Consider the following 10,360-nt stretch of genomic DNA (forward strand, 5'->3'; position numbering starts at 1 on the left):
AGCATAACAGACTAACATTACTTTCTCAATAACTTAATAAAAAAATAAAAAATAAACAGTCTTGCTTAGCCTAGTATAATTATTAAGCCCAGTTGTGTTACCCGTTTGTGGAAAGGGGAGAAAAGGAGTTGCTGTGCAGTTCGAAGTCCTGTGAAGTCTTCTGGCTGGCTGTGGCTTCCGCCTTAGTGGTTCTGTTGAGCTGTGTAGCTCAGTTGCTGGCTGAAGTTTGCAAGCAGGACATCGAGTCGCTGCTTGAAGGGTTGGTAGAGCTTGGAGTGCGAAGAGGTTTCCTTGGTGAGATGAGCTGGAAGCTGCACCTTTGTGCTCCTCTCGAAGAGTTGGATGGGAAGAGAAGATGTGAGCTGGAGAAGAGGCTCGACAGCCTTCTCTCCATGGAGGGAGTGTAGAAAGAGAGGCAGAAGAGAGGCAGAAGGGGGGGGAGAACAGGCCTTATATTGGCCCGGTGACCTCACAGGTCATGGGGTCCAGAGCGACCAATGGGAGTTGAAACCTGTGTCCCTGGGGGGGTTTGCACACTTCTGTGTGATGTTGATGGCCCCTGGGAGACTGAGTCCTTGAGGAACATGGAACATGGCTTCAGGCTTTTGACTGCACATGTGATACCGAAGTGTTGTCTCACAAAAACCAGTTCCCAACATCCCCCCTTCGTTCTCAGGATCGCACCTGACGTGGGTTCCTGAGGGCGAACTGGAACAGGTTTAGTCCAAAGCTGGAAAAGTCAATTTTCATTTCATTGGGATTGTAACATCTGGGCATTTGTGTATACTATATAGTTTGGCTAAGCAAGATTCAAATTAGACAAATAATTCAGATTACAATGACAGTACAATATGAATAACCTGTGCTCTTCACTCTTCATACAATGATAAGGTCATTTTTGGAATGTCCAAGAGTTTTGTTCACTCATTGGATCCTACACAATGTAGTACTCAGTCTGATCTGTTAGACTTAACAATTTTAATCTTCAGCAGGTTTTTCTGCGGAAGGTTGTCATAATTTTTCAAAGTCTCAAAATCCAAATGACTGTTTCATTGTTTCTGTAATAATATGCTGATGTCCTAACATGTGTTGTATGGACTTCATTATTATGAAATGGAAAGTAGTCGATCCAAACATATTTACAAAGTTGGCAGTGGTATATAAGTTTAAACAGAATTTAGGTTTTGGAGTTTACTGCTGTTGCGAACAAAACAGTTTTCCTATTAACTGCAAGAAACTTAATACTGACTGTCAGTACAGGAGTTAACTGTGTTGGTTATGGCCGTGAGGAGCGAGCTCTGGATCGCCTGTGTCATGGCTCAGGGCCGTAACGCTCTGGGGAGCCAGAGTCCAGGAGGACTTCAGAGGCGCTGTCACTGTGTGCTCGGTCATAACCATGTTTTAAACTGTACTCAGAGACGCTGTCGTCATCTTCTGAGCAGTGGTAAGTTGTCTGGGCCAGAATGTCAGAGTATGGTTTCCTACAGCTTCTACTGTGGGAATGCCTATCTCTGGGAAGTGGGTGGACATGGCGGGTACGCTCTGTGTCCCTAGGCTGCCTGTTGTCACCCCCCTTCGTTTTGTTTTGAGGGTGACGTTTTGAGGCGGCGGATGAATTTGACACCGTGCTGTTTGTTTTGACGGACTCGGTTGCACCTACTGTAGCCTTGAAAGTGATAACAGTTTCCCAAGCCACCTGTGACATCTTCCTGATCTGCTGCATTGAAGGTTTTCCTTGCTGTGTCATCAGTACAACATGTGTGCGTATACATGGATGTAAGTTACGTAAGAACATGGACTTGAAGGTGGGATTTTCTTCTAGGCCTGGTGCGTTCTTTCCCTGAAAATAAACATGCCTCAAACGTCGAAAATAATCTTTGGGATTTTCGCGACGTGAATGTTTACTTTGGGATGCTGTGACAATGGATGTGATCTCGTCAGCAGTAGAAGAGAATTCCTCGACTAGTGCTTGACGGAGCTCTGGGTAGTTACTTGTGACACTGGAAGGAAGTGACTGAATAAACTTGTGAACAGCTGTAGAGCTGTTTTTTAACACAAGTCTAACCTTCTCTCTTTCTGTTGCATTTGGCACATCACTTAAGCTGAGATCTAGTTCTCTAAAGTAATTATCAATATTGTTATCACAGTTGTCTGGATCAAATTGTTCAATATCTTTAGCTAGAAACTCAAGCAAATCAAAGCGCGGACACTGTGAGGTCCGGGCCCGTGCATCACCTGCTGCAGGTCTCTCTGGTTGAGGGGGAGGTGCTAAAACATCTTGAAATGTTGAAGTCCCCCCTTTGGAGAGTTTTGCACGGAAAAATGTGTCATGCATCAGTGGACGAGAAGTATATGAGGCAAAATGTGTTCTTGAGGGTAAACTACATATGTCATCAATGTCAGTGTCAGAGTCAGAGAGATGGGAAGTTAGGAAGCTGTTACCTCTTCCTGTCAGTGGAGGATCAGGAGGTGACTTAATTCCCAAAGACTTCGGGTCGGATGGGATTCTGTCCCATCTTGGGAGTGAAGAGGGAGTTAACCGTACACTATCGGAGGAGTGTGAATCGGAATAACCAGAATCACATTGGTTCAAAAACTGATGTGAGGCAGGGCCTTCTAATCTAAGTTTTAACAATTCCTCCTTGTGTGAATAGAGATCTGACTCTGCTGAGTGCAGGTCTTCTAAATAGTGCAGGGCTTTCTTACTAGCAGTTTGAACCTCCTGGAAAAGAAAAGCATTTTGCGCTCTTAGGGCATTTACCTCCTGTTCCATGGCTGCTTTGCTCTGACAGGCAAGGTTGATTTGCCTGTGGAAATTTAAAATCATACATCTCAACAACGGACCCTTTGATGCTGTTTGTGCATCACACCTGTCATTAAGTAGTGAATCTATTTCTTTATTACACTCACTGAAGTTCAACTTGCTGATGAATTCAGGATAGCCAGGGGTCAGGCTCTGTGCTGGGGAAGAAACAAACTGTTCTACACAGGGGTTCTCCATTGTTGGGTCTGAAATTGAAGGATTAGATTTACAAGTTATAAATCAAAAAGCAGTGTGGTTGGCTTTGGTGTTGCACTGGCAGACACCTTGTAGTGTGGATTTGATCGTACACTAGCCTAACCAAAACTATGGTGGGTTAAACAGTTCACCAAACTTTTAATCACTAACTGATATGCAGGGCAGTAACAGTTAGGTTCTATAAATTCACAGGGCTGGAAGCACGCTGTGGCTCTTTCTCAGGTTCTCTTATCCAACTTGGGCTGATATGCTTGGCAGTAACAGCCAGGTACAAGCTCTGTTCCATAGGGCCGGTGGCACGCTATGTCTTCATTCAAAAGCACTTAACAGTTACAGGAAATTTCACAGCTCGACCAGTTAACATTGAATATGTGAATATTCAACTGGAGTTATTAGCAATGATAGCAATCTTTTAGCGTAACAATATGAGGACTTAAAATGGTAGTTATGAATAATTAATTATTAATAATTAATGTCTTCAAAGGAAGGGAAAAGATAGCCAATTTATTGATTAAGTCTCATAAAGTAACTACAAATTACTACAAATTTGGAACTCTGATTAACAATTAACTTAATAACTATAACCAAAATTACCATCTAGATAGTTAGTTAAGTTGAAGGATATGGAGTTCTTGACAGTGTAGAGGTTGGCAAAATTCACTTATGCAACATTCATGAAAAAAACATTTGTGAAAGGAAAACATTTATTATGAATATAATAAAGGATAAAAACTCAAATTACTAACAGTGTAATTACTAAACAAAGATAGGCAGGTGAGTCTACATGTGTGTTTGTCTGTGTGTCTGTTTGCTTCCAAAACGGCAGTTGGCCAAAGAGACAACACCCTTCCCCCACCTATTGGAATGTTTACGACCTGTAGAGCTAATGAGGTGAAGAGTTATGCGTGTGTCTGTGTGTGTGCCAAATTAGAGAAAGTTACTAGATTGGATGCAACGAAAGACTGTGAAGAGCATAACAGACTAACATTACTTTCTCAATAACTTGTACCCAAAATATCACAACACCACAAATCAAACTTATAAACTAAACTTTAAAGCCAATTTATTGATTAAGTCTCATAAAGGTACTAACTACAAATTTGGAACTCTGATTAACAATTAACTTAATAACTATAACCAAAATTACCATCTAGATAGTTAGCTAAGTTGAAGGATATGGAGTTCTTGACAGTGTAGAGCAGAGGTCACTAACAGGCGGGCCGCGGTCCGGGTCCGGACCCAGAAGCCGTCCCGTACGGACCCGGACCTACAGCCAAAACAGAAGGTTATGATTTAAAACCTGACGGGGCGCTTCTATTTGTAACCGGCGCAGCTTTTGTAGTCTTTATGGTAGTGGTTTAGCGGATGAGGAAACGCACAGACCAATTGCATGCGAGTTAAGCCATCCCACGTGATACCACTCAGCCAATCAAGTCTGTGCATTCCAGCAGGTAAACATTGCGACTCTACAGTGCAGACAGATGAGAGAGTTAGAGGCAAATTACACATGAGAAGACGGTAGAAAGAAAAAGACAGATAGAGATACAGGTAGAGAAAACAAAGGGAGAGATACAGAGGAGTGAGACAGAGAAAGGGAGAGAAACAGGAGTGAGACGGAGAAAGGGAGAGAAACAGGAGTGAGACGGAGAAAGGGAGAGAAACAGAGGAGTGAGACAGAGAAAGGGAGAGAAACAGAGGAGTGAGACGGAGAAAGGGAGAGAAACAGGAGTGAGACGGAGAAAGGGAGAGAAACAGAGGAGTGAGACGGAGAAAGGGAGAGAAACAGGAGTGAGACGGAGAAAGGGAGGGAAACAGAGGAGTGAGACGGAGAAAGGGAGAGAAACAGAGGAGGGAGACGGAGAAAGGGAGAGAAACAGAGGAGTGAGACGGAGAAAGGGAGGGAAACAGAGGAGTAGACGGAGAAAGGGAGAGAAACAGGAGTGAGACGGAGAAAGGGAGGAAACAGACGAACAAAGTGGGGGAGTGGGATATAAGAGGGGAAGAAAGTGATTCTAAAACTGTTCAATTGTTAAGATGTGTTGAGATTTATTATCTGTAAAATTGGTTGAGACTTTTGAGTCAAGATGTGAAACAGAAAAAGGGAAATTCAAGCTTTTGCTCCCTTTATTTTATTTTTCTGAAGTTGAGCCCTTTATTTGAACATGCACAATTTTCACATTTTATTTATTTTCTCTTATTTTGAAATGCAGCCCTACTTTTATTTAGTTAATGAGAGAACATTATATATACATATATGTTCAGTTCCATGTTATGTGACAATAAATATTGTCAAAGTTTTTGAATTGTACTGAATTCATTTGATTTGACAGTCAGGTATTTAGTACATGCAGATGTTGATACAACTACTAGGCTACTTAAATATATATCACACTAAATAGTTAGACATTATGATCTTCCGGACCTTTGCTTCAAGAATTTTTCTCTATCTGGACCTCTTTAAATTTTAGTTGACTACCCTGGTGTAGAGGTTGGCAAAATTCACTTATGCAACATTAATGAAAAACATTTGTGAAAGAAAACATTTATTATGAATATAATAAAGTATAAAAACACAAATTACTAACGGTGTAATTACTAAACAAAGATAGGCAGGTGAGTCTACATGTGTGTGTGTCTGTGTGTCTGTTTGCTTCCAAAACGGCAGTTGGCCAAAGAGACAACACCCTTCCCCACCTACTATTGGAATGTTTACGACCTGTAGAGCTAATGAGGTGAAGAGTTATGCGTGTGTCTGTGTGTGTGCCAAATTAGAGAAAGTTACTAGATTGGATGCAACGAAAGACTGTGAAGAGCATAACAGACTAACATTACTTTCTCAATAACTTGTACCCAAAATATCACAACACCACAAATCAAACTTATAAACCAAACTTTAAAGCCAATTTATTGATTAAGTCTCATAAAGGTACTAACTACAAATTTGGAACTCTGATTAACAATTAACTTAATAACTATAACCAAAATTACCATCTAGATAGTTAGCTAAGTTGAAGGATATGGAGTTCTTGACAGTGTAGAGCAGAGGTCACTAACAGGCGGGCCGCGGTCCGGTCCGACCCAGAAGCCGTCCCGTACGGACCCGGACCTACAGCCAAAACAGAAGGTTATGATTTAAAACCTGACGGGGCGCTTCTATTTGTAACCGGCGCAGCTTTTGTAGTCTTTATGGTAGTGGTTTAGCGGATGAGGAAACGCACAGACCAATTGCATGCGAGTTAAGCCATCCCACGTGATACCACTCAGCCAATCAAGTCTGTGCATTCCAGGCGGTTAACATTGCGACTCTACAGTGCAGACAGATGAGAGAGTTAGAGGCAAGTTACACATGAAAAGACGGTAGAAAGAAAAAGACAGATAGAGATACAGGTAGAGAAAACAAAGGGAGAGATACAGAAGAGTGAGACAGAGAAAGGGAGAGAAACAGGAGTGAGACGGAGAAAGGGAGAGAAACAGGAGTGAGATGGAGAAAGGGAGAGAAACAGAGGAGTGAGACGGAGAAAGGAGGGAAACAGAGGTAGAGACGGAGAAAGGGAGAGAAACAGGAGTGAGACGGAGAAAGGGAGAGAAACAGGAGTGAGAAGGAGAAAGGAGAGAGAAACAGGAGTGAGACAGAGAAAGGGAAAGAAACAGAGGAGTGAGACGGAGAAAGGGAGGAAACAGAGGAGTGAGACGGAGAAAGGGAAAGAAACCGGAGGAGACGGAGAAAGGAAGGAAACAGAGGAGTGAGACGGAGAAAGGGAGAGAAACAGGAGTGAGACGGAGAAAGGGGGAAACAGAGGAGTGAGAAAGTGAGAGAAACAGAGGGAGACGGAGAAAGGGAGAGAAACAGAGGAGTGAGACAGAGAAAGGGAGAAACAGGAGTGAGACGGAGAAAGGGAGAGAAACAGGGTGAGACTGAGAAAGGGAGAGAAACAGAGGAGTGAGACAGAGAAGGGAAACAGAGGAGTGAGACAGAGAAAGGGAGAGAAACAGGAGTGAGACGGAGAAAGGGAGAGAAACAGGAGTGAGACAGAGAAAGGGAGAGAAACAGAGGAGTGAGACAGAGAAAGGAGGAAACAGAGGAGTGAGACAGAGAAAGGGAGAGAAACAGGAGTGAGACGGAGAAAGGGAGAGAAACAGGAGTGAGACTGAGAAAGGGAGAGAAACAGAGGAGTGAGACGGAGAAAGGGAGAGAAACAGAGGAGTGAGACGGAGAAAGGGAGGGAAACAGAGGAGTGAGACGGAGAAAGGGAGAGAAACAGAGGAGTGAGACGGAGAAAGGGAGGGAAACAGAGGAGTGAGCCGGAGAAAGGGAGAGAAACAGAGGAGTGAGACGGAGAAAGGGAGAGAAACAGAGGAGTGAGACGGAGAAAGGGAGGGAAACAGACGAACAAAGTGGGGGAGTGGGATATAAGAGGGGAAGAAAGTGATTCTAAAACTGTTCAATTGTTAAGATGTGTTGAGATTTATTATCTGTAAAATTGGTTGAGACTTTTGAGTCAAGATGTGAAACAGAAAAAGGGAAATTCAAGCTTTTGCTCCCTTTATTTTATTTTTCTGAAGTTGAGCCCTTTATTTGAACATGCACAATTTTCACATTTTATTTATTTTCTCTTATTTTGAAATGCAGCCCTACTTTTATTTAGTTAATGAGAGAACATTATATATACATATATGTTCAGTTCCATGTTACGTGACAATAAATATTGTCAAAGTTTTTGAATCGTACTGAATTCATTTGATTTGACAGTCAGGTATTTAGTACATGCAGATGTTGATACAACTACTAGGCTACTTCAATATATATCACACTAAATAGTTAGACATTATGATCTTCCGGACCTTTGCTTCAAGAATTTTTCTCTATCTGGACCTCTTTAAATTTTAGTTGAATACCCCTGGTGTAGAGGTTGGCAAAATTCACTAATGCAACATTAATGAAAAAACATTTGTGAAAGAAAAACATTTATTATGAATATAATAAAGTATAAAAACACAAATTACTAACGGTGTAATTACTAAACAAAGATAGGTATGTGAGTCTACATGTGTGTGTGTGTCTGTGTGTCTGTTTGCTTCCAAAACGGCAGTTGGCCAAAGAGACAACACCCTTCCCCCACCTATTGGAATGCTTACGACCTGTAGAGCTAATGAGGTGAAGAGTTATGCGTGTGTCTGTGTGTGTGCCAAATTAGAGAAAGTTACTAGATTGGATGCAACGAAAGACTGTGAAGAGCATAACAGACTAACATTACTTTCTCAATAACTTGTACCCAAAATATCACAACACCACAAATCAAACTTATAAACGTCCCACAGAATCGAATAAACAGTCTTGCTTAGCCTAGTATAATTATTAAGCCCAGTTGTGTTAGCCGTTTGTGGAAAGGGGAAAAAGAAAGTTGCTGTGCAGTTCGAAGTCCTGTGAAGTCTTCTGGCTGGCCGTGTGGCTCCCGCCTTAGTGGTTCTGTTGAGCTGTGTAGCTCAGTTGCTGGCTGAAGTTTGCAAGCAGGACATCGAGTCGCTGCTTGAAGGGTTGGTAGAGCTTGGAGTGCGAAGAGGTTTCCTTGGTGAGATGAGCTGGAAGCTGCACCTTTGTGCTCCTCTCGAGGAGTTGGATGGGAAGAGAAGATGTGAGCTGGAGAAGAGGGTCGACAGCCTTCTCTCCCTGGAGGGAGTGTAGAAAGAGAGCAGAAGAGAGGCAGAAGGGGGGGGAGAACAGGCCTTATATTGGCCCGGTGACCTCACAGGTCATGGGGTCCAGAGTGACCAATGGGAGTTGAAACCTGTGTCCCTGGGGGGGGGTTTCACACTTCTGTGTGATGTTGATGTCCCCTGGGAGACTGAGTCCTTGAGGAACATGCAGCTTCAGGCTTTTGACTGAACATGTGATACAGAAGTGTTGTGTCACAAAAACCAGTTCCCAACAGGTATAAGAACCTAAAGATGTCAATTTGCAATAGTACTCAAACCAAGCCCTGTGCTTATAATATAACACACAATATGATTTTATCAGTCTAACTTCAGGTTTAACATCAGATATGAAGACAGTTCACTTCTTACTGATGTAAATCCTCATTGTTGTTATCACAGAATCAATAACCAGCTCAAAATAAACCTCTGCTCTCCTCAGACATCACTTCTTTTATCTGGGTCATAAAAGTTCTCCAGTCTTAATCTTGAGTTGTTGATATTTGGATCAGCTGTTTTTCTTTATTCTACTTTGCACTTTGTTGAATTGTCAGTTTCAGATGTTGCACGTCCAGACATGTTGTGTCAAAGCACATTTCTCGTTTAAAAGAGGGAAAAAACAGAAAAGAATGCAGTTGAAATCTGAATCTCAGGAAGCCAGAAAACTGAACCCTCCGGCAAAGAGTGAAGTCATAAATCAGATTGGTGAGTTGTCCTACCTGACAGGTACGACCCTGGCCCCGCTGCCTCCAGGTATTTCACATAGCAAGGATGGAGGAAATAGCCTTGTAGCCTGTTCGTCTTTACGGGTTTCCTCCGCCATCACCCCTACAGAGGACAGGAGACAGTTAACGCACGAACACAACTATCACAGAGATATATACATAGAGACGTTGATGCAGAAGGAAGAGAGAAGACCAGGATCACTTGTGCAGCATCAGGTATCAGCTCTGACTAATTAGAATTAAAATAATAAAAGAGCAAAGATGCTGTTGATTATTAATGATAGCAGCAACAATTAATGTAATAGTTAAATAATAATGAGTATTATTGTTAATAATAATAGTAATAATGATAATAATAGTTGTTATCCTGCAGCTTTGGAGTCGGAAACACCTGCAAAGAGAGAGAGAGAAAGAGAGAGAGAGACTGAAGTAACAGCTTTTTCTAGGAATTTGGAAATGAAGGGCAGGTTTTAATTAGCTCTGGATCAAGAGTGTAGTACTTCCATGTGTGTGTGTGTGGTGTGTGTGTGTGTTTATTAATTAAATTAGGACATTATAGTAAGATAGTAACTCACACACTCACCTTCTCTCGAACACTCTCCATGTTAAATTACATAAGAACCCACAGAATCCACCACCGCTACCAACACACAGACGCACTTGAAGCCGAGTCTTACCGATGATGGGTCGGCTGTTGAGAGGCTGGTTCATTGCGCCGCACCAGAGGGAAACGTGCAGAGCCGCGAGCAGAGCTGCAGCACAACCAAGAATAACCACCGCAGCTGGAACAGGAGGTGGGAGGTGGGAAGTGCTGCCTGTGTGACATGACTGTGGTGAGTGTCCTCACGAGAGGTGTGACCTTCACGCGACTCCATGATGATTCAGAAGTCAACGATTTCAATGCACAGCGATGCGTCTTGATGCA

This window comes from Hippoglossus stenolepis, chromosome 3, assembly GCF_022539355.2.
Source record: "Hippoglossus stenolepis isolate QCI-W04-F060 chromosome 3, HSTE1.2, whole genome shotgun sequence".
Lineage (NCBI taxonomy): Eukaryota > Metazoa > Chordata > Actinopteri > Pleuronectiformes > Pleuronectidae > Hippoglossus > Hippoglossus stenolepis.